This window comes from Ornithodoros turicata, unplaced genomic scaffold (assembly GCF_037126465.1).
Source record: "Ornithodoros turicata isolate Travis unplaced genomic scaffold, ASM3712646v1 Chromosome12, whole genome shotgun sequence".
Lineage (NCBI taxonomy): Eukaryota > Metazoa > Arthropoda > Arachnida > Ixodida > Argasidae > Ornithodoros > Ornithodoros turicata.
This window is the reverse complement of record NW_026999301.1, coordinates 2,172,719-2,196,644: the sequence shown is the minus strand read 5'-3', so window position 1 is coordinate 2,196,644 and position 23,926 is coordinate 2,172,719. Positions and strand designations below refer to the sequence as shown.

Sequence of the window (23,926 nt, the reverse complement as noted above, 5' to 3'; positions counted from 1 at the left end):
TGTTGTTTACATGTCGCCGCTTAGAGTGGCCCCCGTTTTTCAGCGTTAAGTCTGTGCTATATTGTAATATTTCTCCTTTTGATAGATTGATTAGCTATTATTTCTCTATGTGTTGGATTGTGCGCAAGTTTGGCTCTCTATTAATTGTAGTTGTTGGTTGTGTTGTTTCTCGTTATTTCCTGTCACACACAACTTTTAATTTCTTGTTAAATGAACAGCATATGTTCATTTAATAAGAAATTAAAAGTTGTGTAATGTTGGAATTGCGCTCGAAATGGTGCTATGTGGTGAAGTTCATTTTTAACATGTCTATTTTCTGATCAGTTTGATTTTTTCTTCTGATTTTCTGAATGATAGATTACTCTGTTGTTTTGATTACGAATATCTTCTTTGTAGTGGTATTTTATTTCCTCTTGTGTTCGTGTCATTCTTTGTCGTTCGTGTTCCGTGGTCTTCCATGCATCTATTGGCAGCCGTCTTCAACAAATCAGGGCAGGTATCATCAGATCTGGTTGTTGGCAAGGAGCGTGCTATGTGGTGAAGTTCATTGTTAACATATCTATTTTCTGATGAGTTTGATTTTTTCTTCTGATTTTCTGAATGATAGATTACTCTGTTGTTTTGATTAGGAGTATCTTCTTTGTAGTGGTATAGATTTTATTTCCTGTTCTGTTCGTGTCATTCGTGTTCCGTGGTCTTCCATACATCTATCGGCACCCGTCTTCAACAAATCAGGGCAGATATCATTAGTTCCGTTTGTTGGCTAGGAACGTGCTATGTGGTGAAGTTCATTTTTAACATGTCAATTTCTGATGAGTTTGATTTTTTTCTTCTGAATTTCTGAATGATAGATTACTCTGTTGTTTTGATTAGGAATATCTTCTTTGTAGTGGTATAGATTTTATTTCCTCTTGTGTTCGTGTCATTCTTTGTCGTTCGTGTTCCGTGGTCTTCCATACATCTATCGGCACCCGTCTTCAACAAATAATGGCAGATGTCATTAGATCTGGTTGTTGGCTAGGAGCATGCTATGTGGCGAAGTTCATTTTTAACATGTCTGTTTTCTGATGAGTTTGATTTTTTCTTCTGATTTTCTGAATGATAGATTACTCTGTTGTTTTGATTAGGAATATCTTCTTTGTAATGGTATAGATTTTATTTCCTCTTGTGTTCGTGTCATTCTTTGTCTTTCGTGTTCCGTGGTCTTCCATACATCTATCGGCACCCGTCTTCAACAAATAATGGCAGATGTCATTAGATCTGGTTGTTGGCTAGGAGCATGCTATGTGGTGAAGTTCATTTTTAACATGTCTGTTTTCTGATGAGTTTGATTTTTTCTTCTGATTTTCTGAATGATAGATTACTCTGTTGTTTTGATTAGGAATATCTTCTTTGTAATGGTATAGATTTTATTTCCTCTTGTGTTCGTGTCATTCTTTGTCTTTCGTGTTCCGTGGTCTTCCATACATCTATCGGCACCCGTCTTCAACAAATAATGGCAGATGTCATTAGATCTGGTTGTTGGCTAGGAGCATGCTATGTGGTGAAGTTCATTTTTAACATGTCTGTTTTCTGATGAGTTTGATTTTTTCTTCTGATTTTCTGAATGATAGATTACTCTGTTGTTTTGATTAGGAATATCTTCTTTGTAATGGTATAGATTTTATTTCCTCTTGTGTTCGTGTCATTCTTTGTCGTTCGTGTTCCGTGGTCTTCCATACATCTATCGGCACCCGTCTTCAACAAATAATGGCAGATGTCATTAGATCTGGTTGTTGGCTAGGAGCATGCTATGTGGTGAAGTTCATTTTTAACATGTCTGTTTTCTGATGAGTTTGATTTTTTCTTCTGATTTTCTGAATGATAGATTACTCTGTTGTTTTGATTAGGAATATCTTCTTTGTAATGGTATAGATTTTATTTCCTCTTGTGTTCGTGTCATTCTTTGTCTTTCGTGTTCCGTGGTCTTCCATACATCTATCGGCACCCGTCTTCAACAAATAATGGCAGATGTCATTAGATCTGGTTGTTGGCTAGGAGCATGCTATGTGGTGAAGTTCATTTTTAACATGTCTGTTTTCTGATGAGTTTGATTTTTTCTTCTGATTTTCTGAATGATAGATTACTCTGTTGTTTTGATTAGGAATATCTTCTTTGTAATGGTATAGATTTTATTTCCTCTTGTGTTCGTGTCATTCTTTGTCGTTCGTGTTCCGTGGTCTTCCATACATCTATCGGCACCCGTCTTCAACAAATAATGGCAGGTGTCATTAGATCTGGTTGTTGGCTAGGAGCATGCTATGTGGTGAAGTTCATTTTTAACATGTCTGTTTTCTGATGAGTTTGATTTTTTCTTCTGGTTTTCTGAATGATAGATTACTCTGTTGTTTTGATTAGGAATATCTTCTTTGTAATGGTATAGATTTTATTTCCTCTTGTGTTCGTGTCATTCTTTGTCGTTCGTGTTCCGTGGTCTTCCATACATCTATCGGCACCCGTCTTCAACAAATAATGGCAGGTGTCATTAGATCTGGTTGTTGGCTAGGAGCATGCTTTGTGGTGAAGTTCATTTTTAACATGTCTGTTTTCTGATGAGTTTGATTTTTTCTTCTGGTTTTCTGAATGATAGATTACTCTGTTGTTTTGATTAGGAATATCTTCTTTGTAATGGTATAGATTTTATTTCCTCTTGTGTTCGTGTCATTCTTTGTCGTTCGTGTTCCGTGGTCTTCCATACATCTATCGGCACCCGTCTTCAACAAATAATGGCAGGTGTCATTAGATCTGGTTGTTGGCTAGGAGCATGCTATGTGGTGAAGTTCATTTTTAACATGTCTGTTTTCTGATGAGTTTGATTTTTTCTTCTGGTTTTCTGAATGATAGATTACTCTGTTGTTTTGATTAGGAATATCTTCTTTGTAATGGTATAGATTTTATTTCCTCTTGTGTTCGTGTCATTCTTTGTCGTTCGTGTTCCGTGGTCTTCCATACATCTATCGGCACCCGTCTTCAACAAATAATGGCAGATGTCATTAGATCTGGTTGTTGGCTAGGAGCATGCTATGTGGTGAAGTTCATTTTTAACATGTCTATTTTCTGATGAGTTTGATTTTTTCTTCTGATTTTCTGAATGATAGATTACTCTGTTGTTTTGATTAGGAATATCTTCTTTGTAGTGGTATAGATTTTATTTCCTCTTGTGTTCGTGTCATTCGTGTTCCGTGGTCTTCCATACATCTATCGGCAGCCGTCTTCAACAAATCATGGCAGATGTCATTAGATCTGGTTGTTGGCTAGGAGCGTGCTATGTGGTGAAGTTCATTTTTAACATGTCTGTTTTCTGATGAGTTTGATTTTTTCTTCTGGTTTTCTGAATGATAGATTACTCTGTTGTTTTGATTAGGAATATCTTCTTTGTAATGGTATAGATTTTATTTCCTCTTGTGTTCGTGTCATTCTTTGTCGTTCGTGTTCCGTGGTCTTCCATACATCTATCGGCACCCGTCTTCAACAAATAATGGCAGATGTCATTAGATCTGGTTGTTGGCTAGGAGCATGCTTTGTGGTGAAGTTCATTTTTAACATGTCTGTTTTCTGATGAGTTTGATTTTTTCTTCTGATTTTCTGAATGATAGATTACTCTGTTGTTTTGATTAGGAATATCTTCTTTGTAGTGGTATAGATTTTATTTCCTCTTGTGTTCGTGTCATTCGTGTTCCGTGGTCTTCCATACATCTATCGGCACCCGTCTTCAACAAATCATGGCAGATGTCATTAGATCTGGTTGTTGGCTAGGAGCGTGCTATGTGGTGAAGTTCATTTTTAACATGTCTGTTTTCTGATGAGTTTGATTTTTTCTTCTGATTTTCTGAATGATAGATTACTCTGTTGTTTTGATTAGGAATATCTTCTTTGTAATGGTATAGATTTTATTTCCTCTTGTGTTCGTGTCATTCTTTGTCTTTCGTGTTCCGTGGTCTTCCATACATCTATCGGCACCCGTCTTCAACAAATAATGGCAGATGTCATTAGATCTGGTTGTTGGCTAGGAGCATGCTATGTGGTGAAGTTCATTTTTAACATGTCTGTTTTCTGATGAGTTTGATTTTTTCTTCTGATTTTCTGAATGATAGATTACTCTGTTCTTTTGATTAGGAATATCTTCTTTGTAATGGTATAGATTTTATTTCCTCTTGTGTTCGTGTCATTCTTTGTCGTTCGTGTTCCGTGGTCTTCCATACATCTATCGGCACCCGTCTTCAACAAATAATGGCAGGTGTCATTAGATCTGGTTGTTGGCTAGGAGCATGCTATGTGGTGAAGTTCATTTTTAACATGTCTGTTTTCTGATGAGTTTGATTTTTTCTTCTGGTTTTCTGAATGATAGATTACTCTGTTGTTTTGATTAGGAATATCTTCTTTGTAATGGTATAGATTTTATTTCCTCTTGTGTTCGTGTCATTCTTTGTCGTTCGTGTTCCGTGGTCTTCCATACATCTATCGGCACCCGTCTTCAACAAATAATGGCAGGTGTCATTAGATCTGGTTGTTGGCTAGGAGCATGCTATGTGGTGAAGTTCATTTTTAACATGTCTGTTTTCTGATGAGTTTGATTTTTTCTTCTGGTTTTCTGAATGATAGATTACTCTGTTGTTTTGATTAGGAATATCTTCTTTGTAATGGTATAGATTTTATTTCCTCTTGTGTTCGTGTCATTCGTGTTCCGTGGTCTTCCATACATCTATCGGCACCCGTCTTCAACAAATAATGGCAGGTGTCATTAGATCTGGTTGTTGGCTAGGAGCATGCTATGTGGTGAAGTTCATTTTTAACATGTCTGTTTTCTGATGAGTTTGATTTTTTCTTCTGATTTTCTGAATGATAGATTACTCTGTTGTTTTGATTAGGAATATCTTCTTTGTAATGGTATAGATTTTATTTCCTCTTGTGTTCGTGTCATTCTTTGTCTTTCGTGTTCCGTGGTCTTCCATACATCTATCGGCACCCGTCTTCAACAAATAATGGCAGATGTCATTAGATCTGGTTGTTGGCTAGGAGCATGCTATGTGGTGAAGTTCATTTTTAACATGTCTGTTTTCTGATGAGTTTGATTTTTTCTTCTGATTTTCTGAATGATAGATTACTCTGTTGTTTTGATTAGGAATATCTTCTTTGTAATGGTATAGATTTTATTTCCTCTTGTGTTCGTGTCATTCTTTGTCGTTCGTGTTCCGTGGTCTTCCATACATCTATCGGCACCCATCTTCAACAAATAATGGCAGGTGTCATTAGATCTGGTTGTTGGCTAGGAGCATGCTATGTGGTGAAGTTCATTTTTAACATGTCTGTTTTCTGATGAGTTTGATTTTTTCTTCTGGTTTTCTGAATGATAGATTACTCTGTTGTTTTGATTAGGAATATCTTCTTTGTAATGGTATAGATTTTATTTCCTCTTGTGTTCGTGTCATTCTTTGTCGTTCGTGTTCCGTGGTCTTCCATACATCTATCGGCACCCGTCTTCAACAAATAATGGCAGGTGTCATTAGATCTGGTTGTTGGCTAGGAGCATGCTATGTGGTGAAGTTCATTTTTAACATGTCTGTTTTCTGATGAGTTTGATTTTTTCTTCTGGTTTTCTGAATGATAGATTACTCTGTTGTCTTGATTAGGAATATCTTCTTTGTAATGGTATAGATTTTATTTCCTCTTGTGTTCGTGTCATTCGTGTTCCGTGGTCTTCCATACATCTATCGGCACCCGTCTTCAACAAATAATGGCAGGTGTCATTAGATCTGGTTGTTGGCTAGGAGCATGCTATGTGGTGAAGTTCATTTTTAACATGTCTGTTTTCTGATGAGTTTGATTTTTTCTTGTGATTTTCTGAATGATAGATTACTATGTTGTTTTGATTAAGAATAACTTCTTTGTAGTGGTGTAGATTTTATTTCTTCTTGTGTTCGTGTCCCATGGTCTTCCAGGGTCTCTGCTGTTCACAGTTAATTACATACAACTATCAGAACTTCCCGCTATTGCACTGATGGTTCTCACGTATAGGATATTAGACTTTTTATAACACAACTTATAATTTTGTTTATAATCGTATTGATTAAGAATATCTTCTTTGATTAAATGTGGTGATCGTTTCTCGTTTTGATATGGTCTAGCTGTTATTTCCCTACATGCTGGATGATTGGTTCTATATTAATGCTATGTGTTGATTCGAATTATTGCCTTATATCTGCGCTATTCACTTCAATAGGAATTAAATTTATGTCATATTGGAATATTAAAGTTAGCTATTGTGCTCCAAATTACTTACATCTATCAGGTTCTCACATCTCAGACTTTTTATAATGAAACTAGTAATTTTGATTGTAATCGTAAGAACATCTTCTTTGATTAAATGTGCTATCCCTTCTGATTCATTGAAAACTTGTGATTACTGTTAATAAAAAATATTGTGTTTGATCTGTGATACCTATTCAATGCTATTGTATCGTACCTGTAATAAGTATTGTTACGTGTATTGTGTTTCTTCTGCTTCAGATTTTTGGCTAAGTTTTTCCCATTCATGCAGAGCCATAACATAATTTCTGACACTAATTACTTTAATAAATATATTTTTACTTGTACTTTTGTGTATGGCTATCCTTTGCATGTAAACAGCCTACTGCACACCTGTTGTAGCTGGAAAAAATTATGATTGAAGTCGGCACAGATTGAAAAATGACGAAAGAAGTCGACCCAGGCTGAAAAATACGCTACGATAAGCGCTCGCGCAGCCCTCCAGCCGAGCGCCGCCCGGCGGGTGCGGGAAAAAATACGCGACCCAAGTCGGCCAAGGCTCAAAAATGTCGAAAGAAGTCGACCCAGGCTGAAGGGTAAGCGCGCACGCAGCCCTCCCCCCGCCGATAAGCGCGCGGACAACCCTCCGCACACGCGCCGCGCGGGGAAAAATTGCGCGCAGGGCTCAGGGCAGGGCCCAGGGGTCCAGGTTATAGTTTCGCCACCCTGTAGCCTGGACCAGCCCTCCTACTACTCAAGAGAGAAAAAAGAATGAGAGGACTTGAGTGTGGTGTGAGTTCGCTTGGTATGAGTTGTCTTAGTGTAAGTTGTCTTGGTATGAATTGTCCTGGGATGAGTTGTCCTGGTATGAGAAAACATGCCATTGAATTACGTATAAAAACCGCACCACCTAGAATCATGCGATCAACAGCATTTGTTCTTACCGGGTTTTCGCCACCTACTGATGTGAATGCCGTGTAACTGAAGTTTAATTATGCAAATTTTGGCGAACTGAACTCTGTAATTTGCCAAGTAAAGTTCTCTTTTTTACACCACCAATGTAAAGAGCGTGACTAATTTACTCAAATTAATGATAATTGACAGGGATATTGAGGAGCTATCGTATCGGGGAAAAAATGCCTAAAATCATGCTCTACGGAGCTCCCAAAGGACAGCGTGCGACGAATTGTTCAGCGCAATCGTTGTCAGTCCGACGAAAGGAGGTTGGAAACCCAGCCCACACCGGGATCGTACACTCTTAGAAATGAACTTCACCACATAGCACGGTCCTAGCCAACCATCATCCCGAATGACAACGTTCTCGCCCCTGATTTGCTGAGGAGGAGGAGGAGGAGGAGTGTCGTTGGGAGGAACCCGAGAGGTCTGCCTGCCTGATTAGGCGGCATGTTTCTCGGGAAGGGAAAGATGGTGGAGAGGAGGAAAGGGTGAAGTGGAATACCTGAAGATAGTGGAGATAGTGAAGAAGTGGAGGATAGCTGCGTCCATGGGCCGACTTCAGGGGAACTGTGCCGGCATACGCCTATTACACATCTGAGGGAAACCCAGGAAAAACCCCAGACGGCACAGCCGGCCCGCGGATTCGAACCGCGGACCTCCCAGTCTCCAAGCGCACGCGTTACCGCTGCGCCAGCGGAGCTGGTAGATTTGCTGAAAACGGGAGGAGGAGCCTATTTTGTGCCATTATGCACGGCACAAAATAGGCTCCTCCTCCCGTTTTCAACAAATCAGGGACGAGAACGTTGTCATTCGGGATGATGGTTGGCTAGGAGAGTGCTATGTGGTGAAGTTCGTTTTTAAGAGTGTATGGCTTATCGCGTCCGGCTTCCGCTGGGATCGTGCCTTCCCTCTTCCAATTTCAGGAACTGTCACTTTTTCTCCTATCACTCTGTGGGCTGGGTTTGCAACCTCCTTTCGTCGGGCTGACAGAGACTACGCTAAAAAAATCGCCCTGTGTTCTACTCGAGTGCTCTGAAAAGCATGATGATCGGCTATTTTTACAGACGGGATAGCTCCTGAATATCACTGTCAGTTATCATGAATTTGAGTAAATTCGGCACGCCCTTCATGTTGGTGAGGTAAAAAGTGACCTTTACTTTGCAAATTTCTGAGTTCAGTTCGCAAATGTTTACATAATGAAATTTACGTTACATGGCATTGACATCAGGAGGGGGCAAAAACCTAGTAAGAACAATCTATTGGCACGGTTCTCCAGGAGTTGTGTTCGCGATGCCCTTGCGTGAGGCGCCAGCTATGGGCTAGTAATCCATTCTTCATGATGGCCAGAGGAACTTAGTAGAACTTTAATAGAACGGCTGGAAGAACTAACCAACATCCTCCACGTCGAGTGAACGGTACTCTCGAACGGCTTCTCGGCCACCTCGATTGGCCGCAATTAATCGAGGGATAAGTCTTCTATTCTTGAAAGCAGTCAGGCGTCCTCTGAGAAACTCAGGAGCGGTTTTAGTGTTCCACAAGAAGACGAAAATGAGGGACAATTTCGATTTGCTTTCGTTTGCAAAATTACGCATTTAGTGTACGTTTTAGTGTACATGTCATTTGTGGAATCCTTACATTTCCTTCGGTATAAGTGAAATTCTGACATTTTTTAAATAAACTGAAATAAACTCTGAGAACCCGGAACTCTACATATAATCTACTCAGCGTTTTTCATAGTGTGTTAAATCCTCGTGATGAAGTCAGTGTTCCGTGGCCAATTTCCAGTGACCTATGCGCCACTTTTTCGAAGAAGAAGAAGCATAGCAACGCGAGCGGCGTGATCGGCGCTCGTGCAGCCCGAGACGCACAACACTGGACGATGCTGGAACGGCTATCGCGCCGTTCTGTCGTCGCAGGAGGGTCGTCCTGCTAGTTGACTTTGCTGCAGGTAAGCCGTACGCTATAAGTCCTCGTTGTTTTTAGGGCGAGGACAGTACAATTTTTGAAGCGTGATGTGGGCAAGCATTGCGCTTGTGCCATGCTACAGTTGTCAATGCAATCGCCTAGGCTTGAAACCTCTTTTCAAATTCTTTGTTGTTGCTTTCACAAACTAAGTACAGAAGTTGGCTGAACTCAAGACGCAGGCGCATGGAATTTGGGGTAACTATGAACGAAGGGTACCTTATAGGTAATGATCTGACAGATAAAAAGAGCCGATAATGCTGTAAAATATAGTGAACTCGGAAAGCTCAACGTTCGTTTTCTATCTGGAAATGGAAGCAGGAGCCGTGTTTTTTGATAGAAACTTCCTAATCTGCAATGGCAACTCTTATTCTTGTCTGGATGAATGCGGCCTAAATAATACGTGTAGAACATTTAAAGTTGTGAAAACGAACATAGTTCGCGAGGCACGTAGAATGGAAGGTTTGTCCTGCTAATATAAGGCACTAGAAGAAAGCCATAAGCGATGACGAAGACAGCATGCTGAGCAAGAGGTACCCGATGACAGTTCATGCTGAATAGAAACTGTAACTCGATAAATAGTTCATGAAAGTTGACAAATAAATTTAATCTTGCAAAGCATTTGAATTTTCAAAGTGCCGTCGAATCAAAGAAATTTCAATCCCAATCCACCGGACTAAAAAAAGGCCCGTACATACAGAAGGATATTCTCTTTCTCTTTAGCACGCACTTGGCGGTGCGGGCATGAGACTGTGCCGCCGGTTAGGTCAGAAGGTCCTCAAAAAGAGCGCGTCGTGCGCATGGTCACTTCCGGTTTTGGCGCACGACGTCGTGCGCATAGCATCATTCGTCTCGAAATGCTGACAATCGTGCGCGTTGTAAACAAAGTTCGTAGTTTCTTGCGCTATTATCAGTGGACAATAATTATAAACTATAAGTCTCAGAATATTGAACAAACGCACCCTTCCATTTGCTGCAGCAACGATACACTCTTGAGCCCTGGTTTCGTCAGCGCAGAACTATGCCACGTCAACCTGGCAGGATGAAACAGCGCCTTTAGGAGTCCCAGGATTTCGAGATCCGACGACAGATGGTGTTGGATGTTACAGCACTCGATCGTTTTTTCGATGCAGGTAAGTGGATTTCTTTTAACAGCTTTGAGAAACTGCCGTATACAGAATCGGTCTGATTTCTTTCGCCGATATGAACGTCAAAAGTAAAAGAAACAAAATTGGGATCGCCTCAGTGCTCCTTTGCCTATTAGATGGACTCTCTTTTAGTGCTAATTCTGAGTCCTGAAATAATAAATATTAAAGAACTTTTTTCTTATCTGGGCCGCAAAGCGGTCTATCTGGTCAATCGATCAGAATTTATTCCAATCAGCTCCATCGCGACAAAACACGTGGCCCTCCGACGCGAAAGCCCTTTCCTGGTTTTGTGCACAAAAAATTCGTGGTTTCAGTTTCGGCGCATTTGCATAGCAAAATTTGGCGATTTATATATAACAATGTAAGTGCTCGCTCCAGGATATTGAAGCGACAGGGTGGATTTAAATAACTGCTGGCTCCAATTAAGCTATCTGGGCTTAATGAACGTTAGGTAATTAGGCGTCCGGCAGGTATGCACTGTTGGGGACACGGTTAGCCAAATTCGCCTCTCACTACTTCGCCGTCCCATATTAACTCTGTTGCGATTGAGAGTGTTGTCCCAATATTGTATTTGAAGGTAGAGCATGTGCTGCAGGCTTTTATTACTGGAAAGAAAGTCTTGCAACACCTGGAGATTTCAGACGAGATTAACCACGGAGTGCTGATTATAGACAACCGTGTCCCCCACAGTATATACGTTTTTGAAACAGGGTGTCTGGTTGGCGGGAATCCCACCTGAAACATAGTTTTAATGTAAAAATTATGTAAAGGATAGATAAAAACGCCCTCTATAACTCAGGGTGTGTGCAGATCCTAAGTGGCATTTGCAGACGTAACTGGTTGTCTACTTACCTGACGAACTTCCGGTTGCGCACAGTGGCACACTTGTGTGTGCGAACGCTACAGAAAAATCGTAGAAACCATTACTCGGCGTAACAAAATAAAGAGGGCGACGAAGACATCTGCTTCCGTGAATTAGAATCGGGCAACGTGGCCGTCTCAAGAGTTGTGTGCAGGTACCGCTAGGAGCGCTGTCGAAATTCGCAGTTCCACAAGGATCGGCAGAAAGAGCAACCTTGTCGAATTCTGTTTTCGATTTCTTCGGTTACGGGGCATGCAGTCGCGAAGCACGTGATGCAATATAGCCAATAGCGATTTCGGGTGATGCATTTGGGGCACTTTTTTCTGCCCCGAACCCGAGCGGTAAATTTGGGTGGTGCGGTCAGAGCAAGAGCAGTATACGGAGCAGTTCTCTCGCCCCAAGAGCACTTTTTTGGCTCTTGCTGCGAGAGGCCGAGCCAGAACCGCCCTCAACTCGCGAGCATGTGCATACGCCTCGCGAGTGTCGTCTGCTACGTATTGCTTTTGCGGCTGTCTGCCCGTCACATGGTCTGCCATCTGTTTCTTTGTTGCGTTCACCATTGACGGCATGGATCTTTACGAAAGTAGTAGGGATGCAAGTTCAATTGACACCGATAATGCGAATGACAAAGAGGATGATGTGACCTGCTTCTCGCAAGCTATGCTTGTCGTCAGGCGAAAGTGCGCGACGACGCCAACGACGCTGCCGGAAGGTCAGGAACACTACGAACGCACGATGCGTAGCGAGCGCAGCGACCCTCGTAGAGGAGCGGTAGAGCGTCCGACAAATTCGGGTGATGACTGCTAGAGCACTGCATGGGCCTATTTTTCAGGCCCGGCCCAGGCCGGGCTGCACCGTCCCCACCCGGCCCAGTCCCGACGTCTTCTATAGATTTCCAGCCCGGGCCCAGCCCGTACCCGACTGTTTCCATGCTCAGGCCCGGTCCTAGCCCGCCTCTGCTCTGTGTTCTCGAGGCCCGGAGGAGTATTTAGATTTACTAAAGAGCACAGCGCAGCGAGGAAAAGGGGGGGGGGATGACGTAGAGATTTCGAGTGATCTGCCTGCCTAGATTGGCGGCACGTTGCTCGGTGGAAGGATGAAAGGGGGTGGGGGAGGGGGAGGCGAAGAGGAAGGCTCACACGTCTGGTTCTAAGGGTGGTGTCAGCCTCTGACACACCACTTGCCGCCGCCCGCCATCTTGATCCCCATTCCCTACACGACGTGGTGTAGTGAGCATACGCTCTTAGAAACGAACTTCACCACATAGCACGCTTCTATTCAACCATCGTCTCGAATGATATCGTTATCTGCCCTGATTTGTTAAAACGAGAGGCGTACACCTTTTTTGTGACACTTATGCTGTACATAATTGTCACAAAAACGGCGTACACGCCTCCCGTGTTCAACAAATCAGAGCAGATAACCTTATCACTCTAGATGATGGCTGGCTAGGAGCGTGCTATGCGGTGAATTTCATTTCTGCAACACCATTCGTGATCCTGCCAAAGCAGGGGACCAACATGCCGGCCGCCTGAGGGACTTCGACTGGAGATGTCACCACCCTAAAGACGGTGTCGCGTATGTAGGCTCCCTAGGTTCTACAGTTCCGTACTACAACCGACCGTGAGGGTCCACTGCCTTCAGAAACTTCAGCAGAGTTTTCTGTACGCAGCGGCGCGTAGGCGATATGTGTGCACCTTGCGGTTCAAGTGAGACTGATCTCCGCTCTATTGCGCATGCACCGGTGTTAGTTCCCCTTTCTCGAACTCTCACGAGAACAAAATATGTGAGAACACCTCATCTTACTGACCCTCGTGCTGGACTCTCACGCGAACCGAATATGTGAGAACACCTAACCTAACTGACGCTCGTGCCGGATTCTCACGCGAACGAAATACGTCAGAACACCTAAGCGGCTGCTACTCTCTTGCTTGGGTGAAGCGAAGGACGCTCCATCTGTTGCCCAAATCGCCCAACTCCTTTCGTCTTATCGGCAAACATCTCAGCGCGCCCGCCACACCCATCGTCCCCAAATGTGTGTGAGTGCACGTGTGAAATCCAGACCCATTACAGGAAATCAGCATGATCACATATAAAAAAAACTGGTAGTTCTCAGATGAGAATACCATGATATCCCCAAGCACAATGAAACAAAAAGTGACATGAATAATGGCAGCTGTCCAGTCTCGTGAAATATGTTCGCGTACATGCCCGACCATGACCGGCGTTGTCAAGCCCCTAACCGGGCCGGGCCCGGTGGCTGAAACCCAAGCCCGGCCCAGGCCCGCATAAAAAGCGGAAAGCCCGCCCGGCCCAGCCCGCGGGCCGGGCTCGGGCTTTCGGGTAAGCCCGGGACCGTGCAGTGCTCTAATGACTGCCCCAGAATGACTCCCGTGTAGAGCGTGCGCTGGACCTGGGCGCTCTCGCTCGAATTACCAGATGCATCACCCGAAATCGTCATAAGTTATCATATGATGAGCAGACATCATGGTTATGCTCCATATCTTTGACATTACCGTATCTCGCTTAGGGTTTTCGAAGCAACATCCTATCTAAAGTGGACGACTAAACAGTCGCATCCAACCCGCATGGATCTGCAACTGTTCCACACGAGCACACGCCAAAACTGTTAGCGAAAGCAGCTCAGAAACGAAAATGGAAGCAAAATGACACACATTATGATGTAAATGGGAATCACTGAACGTGGATGTTCATGATGTTTTGTGAAATTTTGAAAAATTTCGAAGGTGCTACCCATTTATAACTCGGGTGATAGGCATTGTATTCCAGTTATCGCTCCCGCTTCGCTTACCAGCGTCCATATAACATTCTCGAGCATATCATGTTCAGTTCACTCTTGACTCTTCGGTTCCCCCTGGCTCGATTACACGCAAGTTCAAGGTCGGACAACTTAAAGTTAAGGCGAAAGATCATGCGTGCTGGCGAACGCCATACCCTCACCCCCACCCCGAATTTTTTTTCGCAGTTTAGGTTTTATAGTGTCCTGTATTGGGATAGTTGCACAACTTCGGGTGTTGTCATCTCAGAGTATCAAGGCCCTCCACAGGCTGAGCTCACACCTTGTCAGATAAATGTGATCGTGAGTTCCGTGGCCCAAAATGCCGAGCAATGGGTTACTGTCCTTCTGACGTGGTAACTACCAATTCGTGCACACAAACATATGCGGATATCGATAATAACTGTGGTTTATGTCGCGAGACAACTGCGATCACGAGCGAGGCTATCGAACTAATTCCTGGGTAGTTTCATTTATAATCGCATGATGCCCGCCGGTCACATTTTTTATTTCTCTCTCGGGCTTGTGACGAGTTCTCCTAAACCCGCTGCCCAATAAGGGTGCGAAAAAAAAAATTGCGCGCCGCCCTGTGGGACCAAAATAAGCAAACATTTTATTGCATATCCTGAAAGAGCTATGTCTCAGCTATGTTACTACAAAATATCGGAAAATTTTAAGATGTTCTTTTTGGGTAAAAACTGCCGTGAAAATGAGAATTTCCCCCTACACTTCCGGTGTTCACGGCATTGTTACGGGATCAACGGCTGAAGATAAAGCAATGTATCTAACGTCAAACGAAAGAGCAAAGAATGATCTTTCTGCTCATGCGAAGAACATCACAGTCGGAGATCCAGGGTCTCGGCCATGACCTTCCAAACGTGCGGTAAAAAAGTTGCGTTGATTTTTTTCGTATATTTTTCTCTTGACCGTATAAATTTAATAGCCCACGGTGGAACGTGCACAATCCACTTCAGCAAAAAAAAATTTCGTTCAAATGGGACATATCTTTCAAGAGATACAAGGTCACAAGGTTGCTTCGAAGAGCCGTGGACGGAGAAGAAAATATCGTGGAGACCTGCAGTCAGGCACCTTTCGCATCTCTTTGGGGGTGGGATAACATATATATTTTTCGAGAGAAATAAAAAATGTGACCGGCAGGCATCATTCGATTATAAACGGAACTACCCTCACGAGTATTCTCCCATGGACCAGTAGAATGGCTTCTACTTTTACATGAGAGAACTGATGTTCTGAGGCTGGAACAACATAGAAGGGACAATCAAATAAAATGCCTCAAGTTGCCTAAGAAATTAACGATGAAAGATGAAAGTCACTGAAAAGGTTAGCCAGCTGTAGGACTCGAACCCACATCTTCTGGATTTCTTAGGCAACTTGAGGCCTTGTATGTGATTGTCCCTTCTATGTTGTTCCAGCCTCAGAGCATCAGTTCTCTCATGTTCAACATTTGCCGCTTGCGTCGATCCCTGTCGTATCAATGTGTGTATGAGTGAGCAAAAATGTAAGAGTGAAAGGAGGATGAGTGAGAGAGTGACTGGTTTGTCCCTTCAGATGACGCACACTGGAAGTCGCTGAGAAGGCGTGTTCGCTTAGCTCAATTGGTAGAGTCCTGGACCGGTAATCCAGAAAATGTGGGTTCGAGTGCTACAGCTGGCTAACTTTTTCAGTGACTTTCATCTGCATCTTTCTACTTTTAATTACATACAGGGTGTTTAATTTTATCCTTTACATAACCTTTAGGAAAATGAAGCACAGATGTTTTTGCAGAGATATACGGCCAAGCGGACATCCTTTCGAAGGAAGTATATACAGTGTGTTTCACAAAACGTGTCATTCGGACTTTATCAAGAAACGGGGCGATGGAAAAATACGAGGTAAACGGCATTTGTGTAGCAACTAAATTTGCTACCTTGCGAAAAATTTTCATTTGATTTTGATTAAAAGAAATTGAATTTCTTTAATTGAACTTCAAAATTCCCCAAGTCAACATAACGTTTTTTTTTTTACAGAATGAGAGAGCCCGTAGCGAAGTTAGTCAGATCCACCAAGAAATCCGCTCGATATTGCAAATGGAACTGCCCAGAAAAAGTCTCGTAATTGAGGCTTCAAAGTTTCGGGTATTCGACGGCGCACCAAATCAGTCGCAAGATGCGCGGAGAGGAGGAGATGTTCCTGTCCCCATGAAAGATAGGTCGAAAAAAGAGAGGGCGGGAAAAAAGCGGAATCTTTTTCTTTTTGTTTGCGGCTTATCAACGTATGGTGGAATCTCACCCGCCGTGTTATTTACCAGCTCCGGTGGCGCAGCGGTAACGCGTGCGCTTGGAGACTGGGAGGTCCGCGGTTCGAATCCGCGGGCCGGCTGTGCCGTCTGGGGTTTTTCCTGGGTTGTCCTCAGATGTGTAATACCCCTGTCACACGGGCATTTCGATCCTTCTCGAGTCCGATCTGCATTGCCCGAGCAGCAACTTCCCGAGCACGCTCGAGTTTTGACGCTGCTACACGGCCACTTTCAATGCGCATTGAATGGTTGACCTGTGCAAATGAATAAACGGAACTCATTAATTTCGCGTTTCCTATATAACAGGTATATTAGTGGTAATTTATCGTATACCGATGTAAGCATCATTTGTAGCTTCGCGCGCATGTCCGTCTTAAGTTATGACAGTTCACCGGGGTCGAGGATGCAAATGGCGGCCGTCGAGCAGTCTTGAAATTCTCAATCCTGTTATGGGAACTGGCTTGAGTCAAGCAGGATCAAAGTTCGATCCTGCTTGGAAGCGGCCGTGTAGCACCATCCGATCTGCATTGGGTTCAAGCAGGTTCGGTCGAGCAGGATCGAAATTGCCCGTGTGACAGGGGTATAATAGGCGTATGCCGGCACAGTTCCCCTGAAGTCGGCCCATGGACGCAGCTATCCTCCCCCCGAGCGGATTCCGCTCGGTCTTCCACTTCACCCTTTCCTCTCCTCCTCTCCACCACCTTTCCCTTCCCGAGAAACATGCCGCCTAATCAGGCAGGCAGACCTCTCGGGTTCCTCCCAACGACACTCCTCCTCCTCCCGCCTTGTTATCGGTACGGCGATAAATTGTTCTAGCTTCATGGCGGCAGGAACATGTTCTCTCCGCGCACCTTTGCGACTGATTTGGTGCGCCGTTGAATACCCGAAACTTTGAAGCTTCAATTTCGGAACCTTTTTTTGTCAGTTCCATTTGCAATATCGAGCAGATTTCTTGGTGGATCTGACTAAGTTCGCTACTGGCTCTCTAATTCTGTAAAAAAACGTTATGTTGACTTGGAAAATTTTGGAGCTCAATTAAAGAAATCAAATGAAAATATTTTTGCAAGGTGGCAAATTTAGCTGCTACACAAATGCCGTTTACCTCGTAGTTTTCCCTCGCCCAATTTTTTTTATCAAGTCCGAATGACACGTTTTGTGAAACGCCCTGTATACAAGACGATTCACTAATTGGACCTCTGCATGCAATAAGGGGATAACTCGATTTATCCCCTTTTTACTATTTTTGCTGTAATGACATATACATACCAGTATGTACCCGCCAAAGAAAATTTACGACCGTATTTCTATTTATTGACCCGCTACAGGACGGTAAAAAACGGGAAATGCATGCATGCCACTGGGACCGCCCGCCAGATCGGGCCCCTTTTCTCTGTTTTGTATTTTTCGACTTTAATTGGGGGACTGGGGTTAAAAGCGATATAGCAGAATTAGACTATCCTCGTTGAAAGCCATTTCACATCTAACAAATTCGGAAACACGCACGAGCGTTAAATATACATCCTGGAATTTGGTACGCAAATGAGCCCAAACCGAAACCGCAGCGAGGAGCAAAGCATGGAGCACAGCGCTCATTTCACGTCAGTGGGTCACGTGATTTGGTGCGATGGGGATGACTGGAGTAGGTGCCGATCTCCTGTCCAGAAAAACGATTTCCAGCCTAGATAACCCTTCATCGCTGTAGATAATGCGCTTTTTCAGTTTTTGGCTCATTTGCGTATCGAAATTCAGTGATGGATATTTCACGCGCTCTTTTCTGGCTTTTTAAAAGATAGAATGATTTTCAACGGGCCATGCCATTTCACGGGTCTGCCATTCTGCTATCTCGTTTTTGGCTAAAATTCCTTAATTAAAGAGCTAATTTAGAGGACAGCAGGAAAGAGTGGAGGACAGGAGGATTAGTATGCGCCCCTGGCCGGCCAACACCCACCGGCCAAGAACACCCGCCGGCCAATGAGGCTTTCGGCGGGATTTGTCTTCAGTAACGCAAGTCGCTAATTAGTAGATTAATTAGCAGATCACAACAAGTTGACCCGAAGCTCCGACCCAAGTCAGAAAAGGCAGCCGCAGTATAGGTACCAGACTCAAATAGGACAATCTATGCAGGAGAGAGACACTCGATTTATTATTGGAAGCCATACCGCGAGTGTTTCAAGAAATTGAAAATTTCGGGGAACACTGTGCAGAAGTAGACACGAAATTCACATTGCCCTTGATGTACGGCGTCAAAATTACATTGGGTGTGCATAACATTCGGTCTAAAGCATGCAACGTCTACGGCGCGCAGCATGGAAACCAAAATCACAACGAATAAATGCTGGCTGGACACGTGAGCGCAGACGTGTACAGTGAGTACGGTATTTCAGTTACGTATCCCAAATACTTTTGCGTGTAATTTGCTATCTTGCAAATTCTTTCAAAGGACCAACTTAAATATTTGTTTCAATATCTGTTTTCCAAGTTACTTTGAAGGCATGTAGTTCCTTGTGCGTAACACGGATGTCGAGCGAAAAATCGGTCTTTAGTCTCGGTAATGCGCTTTGTGCTGTACATAAACATGTACATTCGGGAATCTACCTCACTTTTGGGAGGGGGGTAGGGTGCAGCGCCTCGGGTTTGGGAGCGTGCATGAGACGATGTGCTGTCCTGAAGGGGTATGCTGGTATACCATGGAGACCCCTAGAAGCAGGACACAAGACTCGTGCAGAAAGACGTTGCTACAGCGGGCACGTAAAATATTTCTGAGGGTAAAGCAACGATAAGAAGAGAGTAAATTCTGTCGTTTCTCTAGAGCGTTTCTTCGCATCTGCATGTAGAGCGCCTTTTCAGTATTGGGGGAATGTGTTAAGAGAAATAAATAAATAAATAAAACGAGGTAGGCTCTCATATATTAATTTGGAAACTCAGATCCTGCGACCCAGTCATCGGCACGGCGTATCTTACCGGAATTTTTAGAATATATTCATGTACTTTAAAGCAAGGGTCTCAAACACGCGGCCCGGGGGCAACATGTGACCCACCTGTGGCCCAAAGGCCCTTGACTACCAAAGAGGACTCCCTCCTAACGGCTATCCTATTAAAGAATTTAATCATAGAACAACAAAAACACAATCATTTTAATGCTGATTGTGGAGTTTCATCTACCCCATTGCTGGCGGTATTGTAGTGAAATATAACGTGTCGTCTTCCAAAATCCAATCAAGAATTATCAATAGGAAACCAGATTTTCAGGAATTAGTCATGTCTCGCTTATCCGGAGTTCGGATATCCGAAAAACTGGTCATCCGGACTACATTCCCAGGAGCAAACCTGCTACCATTGAACTTCGTCTCGGTTATAGGGAATTCGTTATTTGTATCCGAACAGCAAGTACGGGGAACAATCTTCCAGAACCTAGGTCATTCTGACTCGCGTATCCGGAAAAGTGAACGTCCTCTGTCGCTGGCATGTGTTATTCGCAGCGTTCCGGAAAAGGGTCACATCTCACCAGGCCATTCTGTACTGTTCCCCACACCAAAAGCGTTCAGCCCTATATATTGCAGTGACTTCCCAGCACAGCAAAACTAAGTTAGCGAAACTACTTAAAGCGACAGTCGCTGCTGCCCTCATCAGTTCCGAAACTGTAGTGCTATTTTATATTGATTACGGATAATCGTTCCGTGGGTCTTATGCTTTGATAAGGCTGAGACGCTTGTGTGACGGTGGTCTGAGACATGCGAAGCAAACGAGCTCAGAAGGAATCGCATGCGAAAACCGTCGTCCCAACGATCTTTTTTTTTTCCTGCTGGGGCCAGCTTTGCCGCAATTGTAAGTGGTTCGGGAGAGAAAATTGGCGAAACGAGACTGTCGAACACGAGAATATACTGTAATACTTGTTTGATATGGACGTTTCCAGGACACGAGAGCCACCAACACCCTTGGGGCTATGACATAGCGGATTTGAACGGCGCCAGAAGAGCCACGGAGTCTAGGAGACCTTAATATAGTGGACATGACCATAGCCATGCGTGCCTTACTGTCATTGACCTAATTGGTACGATCGGTTTTCATTCAGGCAAGAACACTGCCGAAAATACCAGGACCAGCCCACGACGTCGTCTTTAAACACCAGCTGCACACTCCACTGAGGTACAGGGACTAAAAAGGACGTCGCAGCAGAAGTACAAGGTGACTGTGCACACCTTTCGGTGCGTCTACTAAGCAGCCATGTCCACTATGCAGCGAATTCGAGCACCAGCAGTGCTGAAACCTCCGGCGCTGGAAGCCAACGGAACTCTCGCACAACAGCCACGCAAGTTATAGAAAATGCCGCCTAGCTGATGTGTTGCTAGGCTAGAAGTCCAGAATAAATTGATGCATGCCACGCACACACACACATACACACGCAAGAAAAGTGTACTAGCCCAGCAATGGTGTTGTCTTAGCTCAGGGACCATACCTGCAGCATGCGACGAGAAACAGCCCTCAATCCAGTGTTTCTAGCCTCTTGCATTTTGAAAGCTGTTTGCGTACAAGTAACATGTTTGATCACAAGGAATGTCTCTGGGTTATGTGACGTACTCATTCGCGGTCACCCTCCCGTCGGCGCCCTCCACTGCTATACCGAACAGCTTTGCGGGTAGCGACGCTACGGGACGTGCACACCAGCAAATGAACAGCAAAATTTAATAACACCATGTAAGAACACCATGTAAGAACATGTAAGACCACCATGTAAAGAACTCCTGGAAACAAGAAAGTCAGTAGCAGAACACCCAAGTCAAATGAATTTTATTCCATTACGCCTATCGGGATTTCGTCGATTTCTGCACGAGGCCCATTTTGGACCATGATTTTTCGACAGAATTTAAAATTTTTGAAATGTCATCGCCTAATTTGAGTCAGTACGTCGTCCAGGCCGTATATCATCACCGCACAACGTGTGAATGTTAACCCTGATGCACCCGGCTCCTTCAAAGATGCGTCCCAGACGAGGCTCCCTCCTTCCACTGTTATCGTAATACGCGTGCGTCGAAACCGTGGTCGAATCCGAGTACGAAAGGCGAAAAGAAATTTGATATCAAGCGTTACTGCGGATCAAGATGTCTGCTCTGACGGCCGGCAGGACGCGGATTTGAAGTCTCCGACCAGGGGTGCAACACGGGAACGAGACCCGGGTCCGATACTCTGGGATATTAATACACAGACTAAATACAGACAGACAGAGATGTCATAATAGTGTTATTGCGAACCAAAGTTGATCAAAATGTCATTTTGGCGTCTGTGACATCCGGCTGGACCAGGATTTGAGCAAACGCGCCGACCAGGGGTGCAACAGGGGAACGAGATCCGGGTTCGATACTTTGGAATATTAATAATAGGCGTACTAAATAGATTATGACATCTCTGATATCAATTTGATATCAGTTTGATATCAAGTGTTACTGGGAACCAAAGTTTATCAAAATGTCATTTTGGCGTCTGTGACATCCGGCTGGACGAGGATTTGAGCAAACGCGCCGACCAGGGGTGCAACAGGGGAACGAGATCCGGGTTCGATACTTTGGCATATTAATAATAGGCGTACTAAATAATTAGATTGACATCTCTTATATCAATTTGATATCAAGTGTTATTGGGAACCAAAGTTGATCAAACTGTCATTTTGGCGTCTGTGACGTCCGGCTGGACGAGGATTTGAGGAAACGCGCCGACCAGGGGAGCAACAGGGGAACGAGATCCGGGTTCGATACTTTGGCATATTAATAATAGGCGTACTAAATAATTAGATTATGACATCTCTGATATCAATTTGATATCAAGTGTTATTGGAAACCAAAGTTGATCAAAATGTCATTTTGGCGTCTGTGACGTCCGGCTGGACGAGGATTTGAGGAAACGCGCCGACTAGGGGAGCAACAGGGGAACGAGATCCGGGTTCGATACTTTGGCATATTAATAATAGGCGTACTAAATAATTAGATTATGACATCTCTTATATCAATTTGATATCAAGTGTTATTGGGAACCAAAGTTGATCAAACTGTCATTTTGGCGTCTGTGACGTCCGGCTGGACGAGGATTTGAGGAAACGCGCCGACCAGGGGAGCAACAGGGGAACGAGATCCGGGTTCGATACTTTGGCATATTAATAATAGGCGTACTAAATAATTAGATTATGACATCTCTGATATCAATTTGATATCAAGTGTTATTGGAAACCAAAGTTGATCAAAATGTCATTTTGGCGTCTGTGACGTCCGGCTGGACGAGGATTTGAGGAAACGCGCCGACTAGGGGAGCAACAGGGGAACGAGATCCGGGTTCGATACTTTGGCATATTAATAATAGGCGTACTAAATAATTAGATTATGACATCTCTGATATCAATTTGATATCAAGTGTTATTGGAAACCAAAGTTGATCAAAATGTCATTTTGGCGTCTGTGACGTCCGGCTGGACGAGGATTTGAGCAAACGCGCCGACCAGGGGAGCAACAGGGGAACGAGATCCGGGTTCGATACTTTGGCATATTAATAATAGGCGTACTAAATAATTAGATTATGACATCTCTGATATCAATTTGATATCAAGTGTTATTGGAAACCAAAGTTGATCAAAATGTCATTTTGGCGTCTGTGACGTCCGGCTGGACGAGGATTTGAGCAAACGTGCCGACCAGGGGAGCAACAGGGGAACGAGATCCGGGTCCGATACTCTGTGATGTTAATGATATATGACGAGACAGCAAGTTAGGTCCGTTCCAGCCAGAGGCTACGTCTGGACTGCTTTGGCCAGCGGAACGGTCGCGGCACGAGATGAGCTGGGCAGGTGGCGATGAGCTGATGACGGTAGCGATGCCGCTACAGGGTCCCCCCCCCCCCCCATAGCGTAGCGGTTGTAGTTAAACACCACAGGCCCCGGTTGAACGGTTGTAGAAGTGAAGGGTGCGGAGAGGAGAGGCCCAGTGGACGCGTGCGCCCAGGCGGGAGTGGTGAAGAGGTTGGGCGGTGGAAACAGTAGAAACATCTTCGATGAAGGCGGGCTTGACGCGGTCCGCGGAGACAACCTGGTGACGGCCGGCGACGTCCAGGGTGAAGTGTTTGGACGAGCGGCTGATGACTCTGTATGGGCCGTCGTAAGGGTGCTGCAGGCACGTACGAGAGCCGTCGTGGCGGACAAAAACATGGGAGCTGGTTTCTAGGTCTGGGTGTCGATAGCCATGCCGAGCAGACGGAGGTCGGGGTGGCGTCGGACGCAGGGCTTGCATGGTGGCACGCAGGCGATCGGCGTAGGATGCGAAATCGGGTGTCGCGGCAGTAGAGGACGATGAGAAGAGGTCACCGGGAAGGCGGAGTGTCGTCCCATACACCAGCTCTGCCGGTGCGCATTCGATGTCCTGCCTGACAGTAGCCCGCAGAGAAAGGAGGACGATAGGAAGTGCTTCTACCCAAGGCGTGAAAGAAACGGCCTTGAGCGCCGCCTTGAGGTCACGATGGAACCGCTCAACCATACCATTGGCCTGCGGGTGGTAGGCGCTAGTTCGGGTCCGATGCGAACCAAAGAGGCGAGTGAGGTGGGCGAATAGGCGGGACTCAAACTGGCGTCCCTGGTCAGTTGT

The 23,926-nt window shown here is 44.4% G+C and overlaps 1 long non-coding RNA gene across 1 annotated transcript; it reads left to right on the top strand.

The window, feature by feature from the left end:
* The first annotated feature begins 9,060 nt into the window (after positions 1–9,060).
* Positions 9,061–20,704, top strand: LOC135371657 (uncharacterized). The gene is made up of 4 exons (XR_010415680.1): positions 9,061–9,190; positions 10,184–10,337; positions 20,380–20,492; positions 20,547–20,704. It is a non-coding gene; the product is annotated as an uncharacterized LOC135371657 (long non-coding RNA).
* Positions 20,705–23,926: the final 3,222 nt, after the last annotated feature.